Here is a 10349-nt window from a genome sequence, read left to right on the forward strand (position 1 = left end):
TTAAAGAGCCAGTAATCACCCTTGACTTACAACCAGCATGTGAATCAGGATCATCGTCTGCATTGAACTCTTCGACTTCAGTGAGCACCCATCCTGCAAGTACTACTGAAACGGACATCTGCCCTGCCAGTCATGATGCACCCTCACAGGTGTCCGACTGCGCATCGTCAAGGTCCAGTGACCCCATCATTCTCCCTGATTCATGTCGCCCTGCTGCGTGGCCAGTGCCATTTCAAGTACCGGAGTTTTCCCGAGACATACAACTAATCCTCGCTGAGGCAAACAACTCATATCGCAACACTGGAAGACCTTTCATGGATGCCAGTGTTAAATCAGCAACAATGCAAGACCTTGCAAAAGTAATTTTTTCGTACACTGCTTACCCAACCAATCAGCAGATCCTCTCAGTGCTGAAGCCTTGGTTTCAAAGTTTGCGTGTCTTAAGGAGCCAGGATCATTTGCCGGCTTATATGGCTGGCAGCAGCGCATAAAAAACAAGATGCACAATTACCGTGCCAAGCTAAGATCTCGAAAATTTTCTTACCCGAAATTGAAATTAATGCCTTAAAAAGGAAGCATCCAGCTGATGCAGTGCCATCAAAGAATGTAAAAAAGCCAAAAAAAAGCAGAGGTTAATTATCTCCCTCCGCATCCTACTGGAGAAACCCAAGAGACACTGGAGAAAGAGAGGCTGGAATTAATTTATGAAATAACAAAGAAAAACAACGCAAAGATAATTGCAGAAAAATGAATAAAACGTTCTCTAGCCGAAGACTTGGAGTGGTCAGCCTCTGCCCCTCTGTGGGTGAGTTAAAAGAAAGGTGGCCAGCATTATTCACTGAGGCTCAGGTGAGTATGTGTGATAACTATTCCTTCCACCAAAAAACAATGTCAAACAAATGTCAACAAATTGAAATGTCATTTTTTTGTCCCCTTACTTCTTAGCTCATCGAAGAGTTCAGACGCATCACCACAGTTTCTTTGGTGGAGACATTCATGCTGAAACTTGATGAGTACACACCAGGTCTTTTGCAGCTTATGCCTGCCAAAGGAGGAGCTGCTGGTTCCAAGATGAGACCTCTGCTGGACACTTTGAATGACCTATGTTATTTGACTTTTTTCACAAATATGTAATTATGGAGGGCTGCAGTGGGTAGCAAGAAGGTCCTGGGTTCAAATCCCGGCCCAGGGTCTTTATGCATGGAGTTTGCATGTTCTCCCTGTGCATGTGTGGGTTCCCCCCAGGTACTCCAGCTTCCTCCCACAGTCAGAGAGCATGGCTGTCAGGTTAATTGGTCTCTCCAAATTGTCCTTAGGTTTGAGTGTGTGCGTGGTTGTTTATCCTGTCTGTCTCTATGTTTCCTTGTGATTGGCTGTCCAGGGTGTACCCAGCCTCTCACCTGTTGAAAGCTGGAGAGAGGCATCAGCCACGTTTTTGTTTTTAAGGAATTCAGTCTTAATGTAAGTAAATCACTCGACTTAGTCTTTTCACTAAATTGTATCTCCCTACAGACACAGAGCATCGAGAAGAAAAGGGATCTCCTTATCTGCTGCCTCATTAGCTACCTCGGGGAAAGACAAGAAGATCTTTTTCATGACTGCCAGGTTTGTCATATTGATAACAGTTCACTTATTAACTCAAGGGATCCTAATGTTCTTCTCTCCTGTCCTCTCCTATCCCCTGTTCTCCCCTTCTCTATCCATCGTGTCCACTCCCCTCTTCAGATCAACTGAAATATATTGAAAAAGCATCTTAAATAAAATAAAACATGTGTATGCTTTTTGTTTCTTTCTTTTTAACACGTAGGAATGTGAGGATTACACAGACAATATGATGAAGGTGATCGTGATCCACAACATCATGGCTGAGGAGGATCCATCAGATGTGTCCATTGTGATTGAGGGAAACCAAGTGATGGAGGGATGTGGAAGCCGAGCAAAGGCATGTGTACTGCTGATGGGACTGATATATGCCCTCAACCTCGAATATCCGAAGGAGCTGAAGAACACATCTGACACTTTTCAAAAACTGTTTTTGGAACTTGACGGGGGGGAAACTACTGAAAAGGGTCCACGGCCTCAAAAATAAGCTTATGCAATGCACACACCTTTCCCCTCTTGTTCCCAGAGGACATAGCTTGGTGGAGCTGTAATTTTTCTTCTGACAGCAAGCACAGAAACTATTGCATGTTGGTGTTAGTGTTCTGTTCTATCTGTTTGATAACGTACATGCACAGAAACAACTTGTAGAGTTTCTGTGCTTTTGGCTTTTAAAATGGACTGAGTGGCCTTTGAAAGTGTTGTCTGCATTAGCTGTTGTGTTGCACTTTATTCTGTATTTTTATGGAATAAAAACTTTGAGATGAGGAACCATTTGAATTTTTTTTTTTTTTGGGGGGGGTGCATTTTACCTTATATGAATAGGTAATGTTTATCAACTGATAATAATTAAATTTTATTAGTAATTATCAGGTATTACCAACTAGCAAACATGAGATAATTTTACCTCATTTCAATGAGTAAGCAGCTGTTGAATGTATACATAAATATGGGGTAAATTTTACCCAATTTAATTAAGTATTTCATAGCTTTTTATTGAAGTTATTTTATACACAATATATTGAACTAAATCTACCCCAAAAAAGTCAATGCAAATTGTTACCTCAGATTTATTGGGTAGATTCTATAGATGACTTCTTACAGTGTACTGTCAAAGGAGGTAACACCTCAAATCTGATGAAACACCTGGCGACGCATAGTGTTTTTTTAAAAGCCGAGAAATGCGCCGTATTTGATAGCTTGCTGCGAGACCTCACACCGAGCACATCTACTGCAGGTGTGGTGCCTGTTATCGGACCCGGAGTCAGCAACATCCCCCAAAAACCCGAAGAGGAGAGTCCTGGCCCCTAGCCCTGCCAGTGTAGCAGGAATGATGAGGATGATGATGCAGCAGCAGCCGTTCTTCTCTGCGTGAGTAGCTTAATGTTGTTCGTGTGTAATTTACGTTGAGTAGGCTAACCACGTTACTACATTAATGCATGTAAGGTGAACTAGCAAACATCATCATAGCTACATGCGGCTGTCTTCTTGTTTGATGGCAGATACTCCCTTCACCCTGGCCAAAAAGGCTAAAATGACCAAAGAAAAAGTGGAAAACAGTTAAACATGAGAGGTTTAGGACAAAGTTTGTGTTATGGTATCACTCTTCCAGCCAGGAGTGATACCATATATGCCCTATAGCTGCAGAGAGGACTAACATTGTTATCTTTTTACAAAAAAAAAAAACAGCTGAACATGAGAGGTTTTTGGACAAAGTTTGTGTTCTTCATTCTTTAAGCACCAGTTCGAGCACCGTTTAAGCACCGGCACCATTTCAAAAGTACCGTTTTGGTACTGGTATCGGATAAAACCTAAACGATACCCATCCCAGGCGTGAGTTAGGATTTGCAAGATGGTAGTGAAACCTACTTTAATTTATGGTTTGAAATGATAGCACTGTGCTTGTGGCAGCATAGCTGAAGATGTTAAGATTTATATTGGGAGTGACTAGAATGAAAAAAAAATAGAATCAGCATATCAGACAGACAGTTCACGTGGAGTAGTTTTGGGACAAAGTAGGAGAGTCAAGGCTACGATAGTTTGGACTTGTGCAGAGGAGAGATAGTGGATATAATGGACAACGGGTGTTGAATTTGGAGTTGCCAGGGAGGAGCCAAAGATGAAGAACAGATACATGGATGTTGTGAAAGAGGACATGCAGAGGGTTGGTGTGACAGAGGAGGATGCTAGGGAAAGCGGATGATGTAGGCAGATGATATAGAGACTGCTGGAAGAAGAAGGTGTCATATACTGGGTTATGTTAGTGCCTGTGTTGAGCTGTGGGGGCATTGCGGCTTTACGCCATCTGATATGCTTTTGCGTTAGGGCTGCCTAGTGGGAGTTTTATTCTTAGCTGTCGTACCTGTTGTTGTGTTGTTAGAACTGATGCTGAGCACATGTTCAATAAAGCAGCATTATAAGGAAAGAATCACAAAGGAAACTGCTGGAAACTGTCATGGCACTGGGTCACAGACCCAGTGTGTGTACTTTCTGGTGAAAGTTAGGTGAGCAACGCAAGTCAGGCTCTAACTGACAGCACAAGGTATCTGGCTTGACAATGAACAACAGGAAAGGGCAAAATTCAAACTGGGTGAACAGCAGTGTCCACCTGGATGGGATGGAAGTTGAGCCTTGGATTGATCTCAGATATTCCAAGTTCTTTTATTTTTCCACATCAAAAACAGTTGCTTGACCCCCCTGCACGCAGTGTTTCCACTCCTCCAATGTTTGCAAGCCACTCACAGTTCCCACATCATACTTTGTGCTAGATCAGCCTGATGCTGGAACAGCACTGCCCCAAACTAGATTGCAATTGTAAACATCATGCTGATGCTCATATTATTTCTTTAACATTTTATTACTTTACATTAATTCTGCAACACCTGCAAAATGCTGCCTGTCAGATTTGGCATACCAGCTGTACAAATGTATGCTGACTTGGATTTTCTGCTAAAAGACAGTCTGAATGGTGTTGAGGATGCAGAATCACAAAGTGAGAGGTTTATTGAGGCGAGATGATTTAATTTACAAGGATGTGTCTATGGCTGTATTTCTGTTGATTTTAAAAGATGGCAAGTTACAGTCAGAATCTACACATTAAAGCCCAGTATAGCCATGAGTATCTTCTAATGCAATTATCAGTGCCAGTCTTCAGCACAGGCAAGCTGGTTGGCTCTGTGTAATCTCTGGAAATGGTTTACACTCTCACTCACAGTTACAAGAAAACCAAACCTACAGTAAACAGCAATCATAGTGATATCATCTGATAGTTACAAAGAGTTCTGTCCCAGTAAATACATAAGAGAAGAAATGAAATATCCAGATGCATATGGGTGTTTTACAAAGACCGATCATGAGTTTTTCTTTGCAGGCTTACATTTTCCTGAAATGTTTTTTGTGAACCAAACATAATGCCATACAGTGTTTGCAGATCAGTATTCTCTCTTTCTTTTTCCTAAACCACAAAAAAGAATGTTCACAAAAATAAAATTGAAGTTGTCAGATGAGAGAACTCTGAATGCTGGACTGTTTAAGGTCTTGATTTTGATATTATTTTTGACTCCAGTGTTTAATACTTTCAATAGCAGAGTCCATGACTTGAGTCAATACATTTAAAATACCAAAATTGGAGTTCATTAGAATGGGATGCAGAAGTTGGACTGATAAGGGTCACAAGTCATTGTCAAAAGGTCCTTAGTCAATGAGACTCCTGTAGACACAGGATTTTGTCTTATTCAGGTAACCTGGGGGGTTAACCCTATGTGTTCTGTGTTACAAAGGTGGTTGATTTCTTACTGGGGTACCTCACTATGGTAACCTAACCTTATCCGGAGCAGGTTAGGTTCCAGATTGGATAGCAACAAGTATGAAACTACTATTGACCAATCAAGTGTCCAAAAGACAGCAGCACCATTCATAGAGCATGTACCTGTGGAACTCTGTGCACAGAGAACAGAAGGGTTTAAAATTTTAAACTAGTGTCTAAAAATAATATCTAAAATAGTGTCTGTTATTGGGCTGGGTTTTTTTGTATTTATTCTTTAATCGCTCTCAGACCATTAATCGTGACTGGGACTAGAGCCGAAAGAATAAAAACTAAAACTGCCCCATGCCAATTTGGAAATAAATGTTATTGGAATACTTGACTATAACCCATCAGATTCTCCTGTGTCTTAATGATAAAGTTGTGATATTGATAAGTGTAACTCACACAACTGGCATTGTTGCCAGTTTTCTTCCTGCCTTCAAACAGGCTAAACTTTATAAATAAAGTAACTCTTTTCAAGGCTTTCTGATCGAAACGTTTAAAGCACGCACACACATTCACACAGTGCTTTTAATACTAAATTGCCACCTACAAAGTTTCCAATTTCCTCACCACCATCCTGGCTCCCCTCCTGTGGAACACCCCCCTTTCATATTGAAAACTACTGACTTCATCCACTAGATTCAAAAACTTACACTGGATCATAGTGTTCTTTGGTGTGGTCTCATTTTCATCACTTACATACCTATAACCCAGGCAGTGGAGACTGTCTGAAGAAGACTACAGCAAGACAGCTCGTTACAAAACAGAACCAGCTTCACTGAAGGCCTGTTTGGATGAACTCTCCTTTCCAGTACCCTAGCATAGACCTTACCAGGAAGACTAAGGAGTGTGATCCCCCTGCCGTTGGAGCACACCTTCTGGTACCCCTTCTTAAAGATGGGAAGCACCTCTTCAGTTTGCCAATCCACAAGCACCGACCCAGCTCTCCATCTGATGTTGCAGAGGCATATCAACCAAGACAGCCCTACAACATCCAGAGCCTTTAATAACTCAGGGCACACCTTATGCTGCGTTATCTAACTTACCACACGGTGGTGATCAGTCCAGCTCAGTTCTGCTTTTCACCCGAGTGTCCAGAACATACGGCACATGATCAACCCTAGTTATCTCTTGAGAGATAACTACCACTAGGGTTTAAATACCTGGGACTCGGGAGTAAGGGTACTCCCATCGCTGCACGCCATTTGGGTCCCTGTAAAAGCATTTCATGAGCTCATTGCCAGCAATGAGTCAGATTCATTTCCGGTGGGTGTTAAACTCCACAGGGACTGCCCCTGTAGCCAGTTGGTGGAAGGCTTCCACTTTGGTGGCCTAAGAATTTTATTTCTGCTTTTTGCAGACATTGTTGTTCTTTTGGTTTCATCAGGTAGTGGCCTCGTTCGTACTGGAGTGTTTCACAGCTGTGTGATGCGATGGGAACTAGAATCGGCATCTCCAAAATCTGAGGCGATGGTTGTCAGTGAGAAAAGGGTGAACTTGTCACTGACCCTCTGCGGGTGAGTGACAAGTTGCTGCTCCAAGTGGAGGAGTTTAGGTAGTGAGGAGAGCAGACTGGTGCTGCAGCTGCAGTGATGCAGATGCTGTACTAGTCCATCGTGGTGAAAAGAGAGCTGAGCATAAACATGATGCTATGATTTAGCAATCAGTCTACTTCCCTATCCTTACCTATGGTCACAGATACGAGCGACAGAAATGAGCTTTCTCTGAAGGGTGGCTGGCCTCTCTCTTAGAGATAAGAGGGTAAGGACATGAAGAGGGGCTCAGAGTAGAGCTGCTGCTACTCCACATTGAAATGAGCCGGTTGAGTGGGTTCGGACATCTGATGAGCATGTCTCCTAGAGCTCTACTAAGTAAGGTTTTCCAGTCAGGATGTCCTCAGGCAGACCTAGGAGTTTACATCTCTCTGCTGGCCTAGGATTGCCTCAGTGTTATCCCGGATAAGATGGAGGAAGTGGCTGGCAAGAGGAACGTCTAGGCGTCTCCATTCAGGCTGCTGCCTCCGCGACCCAGCCCCAGAGAAGCAGAATGGATGGATATTTGAACAAAAAATTGTTCTATTGGTTCACAGTCATTATGGATTACTGCTTGGAGTATAAAAACAAGAACCCAATTTTTTAACTGAAAATTAGATAAAGTCTGCAACAACAGTACTTTCCATAGTAAATCCAATACCATCATGTCACTAGTGCTTAATTTCCATCACATCTTACTGGCCTCATTTGCTCTTAATAAAGGTCAGTGTCGTTAGGAATAATTGCTTATTGTTTTTAATTATTTTTCAAATACTTATTTAGGAAACTTGATGGTGTTAATGATTATGAGTGTATTACATTATCAGTTAAACCTGGGCTCCATAGACAAGGGATGCTGATGATTACTGTAAATATTTTGCACCTGATGGCCCTGAAGGAGCATCTTTTCATGATTCTGTTGAATCCAATAGTCATCTAAAGCAACAGGCAGACAGAGCAGGCAAATGTGACCAAACATAAAAATAACGATGAGAAAAAAAGTCCAGAGATCGCTTGTCTGCACATATTGTAGGTCATTCTCATTTATTCTGTCGCTTAATTCTCTTGTCGGTCATCTTCATACTTTTGTGGTTGATTCACTGCTGGTGTCCAAAGTCATGAAAACAAGCGTGCCAAGCCCACTATGTCAAATTTTCATGCCAAGCTTGGCTTTCTGTAGAAAGACAGAGAGAGAGATTAACTGAGTATTATTCATCCATCCAGTTCCATAGGAAACACTTTGCAGGGTTCCTGTGTTACTGCATTGACAAAAAATAAATAAATACAGAAATACAAATAAATAAAAAAATTTATAATATACAACTTTACAGCAAAAAGCTTAATATAAGCCAAAATCATTTGGGTCTTAAAACTAAATTTGAAAAGGAGTCCCTCAGACAGACTTATGCAGATTCAATGATGTGGAGTAAAGATAGGAAGAGCTGCCAGTTTTTCCCAGTGGATACTCCCAGCACAAAGACAAAAATCCTTATGAGATGTATTTAGTGTATTAATGAAGAAAAAAAAATGTTATACATTTTAAAACTTTAGTTTGTTAGCTAAAGAGAACAAACTTTTGATTAAAGAGAATAAAGAAGAGCTTAACGTCAACGTACAATTCCCGATGATTGTTTAGGTTTGACACTGTAGGATGCCTTCTCTTTGGCCTGTCGGAAACTCTCTTCTGCTGCTTTTAACCTGCAAAACATACAATGTTAATGCAGTTACACAGTGCATATTCAACAGCTAAGTTTAATGACACGATGCAAGACAGAAAGCTGAAGAGAATGGATAAAGAAACAACTGTACCTCTCTTTGAGAATGGTTTTGTTCTCCTTCTTCCACTGGTCCTTGAAGTCAGAGGAGAACTCATGCCAAATGGAGAAGAACATGTTAGGTGAAACCTCTTTCTCTCCTGCTTTGGCCTTCACTGAGAAAAACACTGTAAGTTCCAGGAACCTGAAAATACACCAGTTGTCACCTTAATATATATCTGACACAAAATTTGTTCTGTGTGAGTGGTTTCAGGACTGTTTTACTAATAAACTTTGTTCATGTTTCTATGAGTTTATCAGAATTGCTTTATAATGTAGCTAGTAATTCCATTTTTGTTATCAATGCCAGTAATAAGAAAGAAGAACAATAACAAAAGCAATCCAGTGCGGAGATGCATTAATTGAAATGTAACAGCATTTTATGTTCAAAATGTAATGGATATTAATCTGATGTTTAAATTTTTCACAGAGTTGAAACCACTAACGTCAGTGACTATGAGAGAAGCTGAAAAAAAGAAATGCAGTGTTCATGCTCTGATACTTTTTTCTTTATATACTATACTGACGTCTACTATACGTCATCATGCTAAGCATTGAAAAGCATTCATTACAAGTGAGATATTTCAGTTGACGGTTATAGCCTGTAACTCATGAAAATAAAGAATACAGCATTTCAAATATAAAAAAAGAAATGTCCAACTTCTTGCTACTGGTAGCATGAGGCACCCGTAGCAAGAATACCTGGACCCTACAGACGCTGCACAGGTAGTTTAATTCATCCACGATGGCATATTATTAAGTGCCATTCCGGAAGATTTGCCATGCATTACTTACTCAAAATTTAACTCTACTGGTTTATTATCATAGTCTCCTGCATTTTTGAGTTTCTGCCAGAGTGAAGTGTCTTCATGGTGGCCAAAAGACTTTTCCCGTTTTTGACAGTTATCACTAACTCTCCTGCACTCTGATTACAATGCTTCCTGGAGGAAGCATCACTGTTGGTGCAGGCGACACAGCGGTACGCTGGTGAGGCTGAAGGCCTGTCTGGTGCACCTTTCTATGGCATCTTAAAAACAAAAAGTAAGGCGCTATCTCCATCAGTGTCTCCATTCTCCAGCTCTGAACTGAGCTTATTTGAGCTGGGTCACTCTCACCTTGTGTTATGTGCTGAGATCTGTTGACCACATAAATGTAATAAGGACTTTTTAAATGACTTTTCTAAATTATTGGTTGAAGTCATGCCTAAATATAATCAAGTCTTTAATATTGGTGATTTTAATGTACATATTTGCTGTCCTGACAAACCAATGGTTAAAGGACTTTTTAAGCCTAATTGGCCCTTAATTTTATACAGTTGGTGTCTGGACTAACACATGGTTTGTCTGTTTCAGACTTAACCATCTGTGATAAAGTGTTTTCAGATCATAAGCCTGTCTTATTTGACATTGCCTTGCCCTGTTAAACCTGTTAAACCTCACACCCCTGCGTGGCACTGTCATATTATTGAACTGCGCATTTCTCTGCTTATTTCAATCTGAAATCTGGGATTCCCGAGTCTGTGTCTTCAGATACAGAGACGCTCTGCTCCTAGTTTCATTCACCCAGCCAAATTGTATTAGATACTGTGGCTCCATT

General features: G+C 41.0%; 1 long non-coding RNA gene across 1 annotated transcript; it reads right to left on the reverse strand.

Moving 5' to 3' along the window:
- Nucleotides 1-4570: 4570 nt before the first annotated feature.
- On the reverse strand, nucleotides 4571-10334 carry LOC113017534 (uncharacterized). Its single transcript, XR_003271495.1, has 3 exons — nucleotides 8749-10334; nucleotides 8556-8637; nucleotides 4571-8113 (listed from the first exon to the last, which is right to left on the reverse strand). It is a non-coding gene; the product is annotated as an uncharacterized LOC113017534 (long non-coding RNA).
- Between the last annotated feature and the right edge of the window lie 15 nt (nucleotides 10335-10349).

Source organism: Astatotilapia calliptera, unplaced genomic scaffold (assembly GCF_900246225.1).
Source record: "Astatotilapia calliptera unplaced genomic scaffold, fAstCal1.2 U_scaffold_142, whole genome shotgun sequence".
Lineage (NCBI taxonomy): Eukaryota > Metazoa > Chordata > Actinopteri > Cichliformes > Cichlidae > Astatotilapia > Astatotilapia calliptera.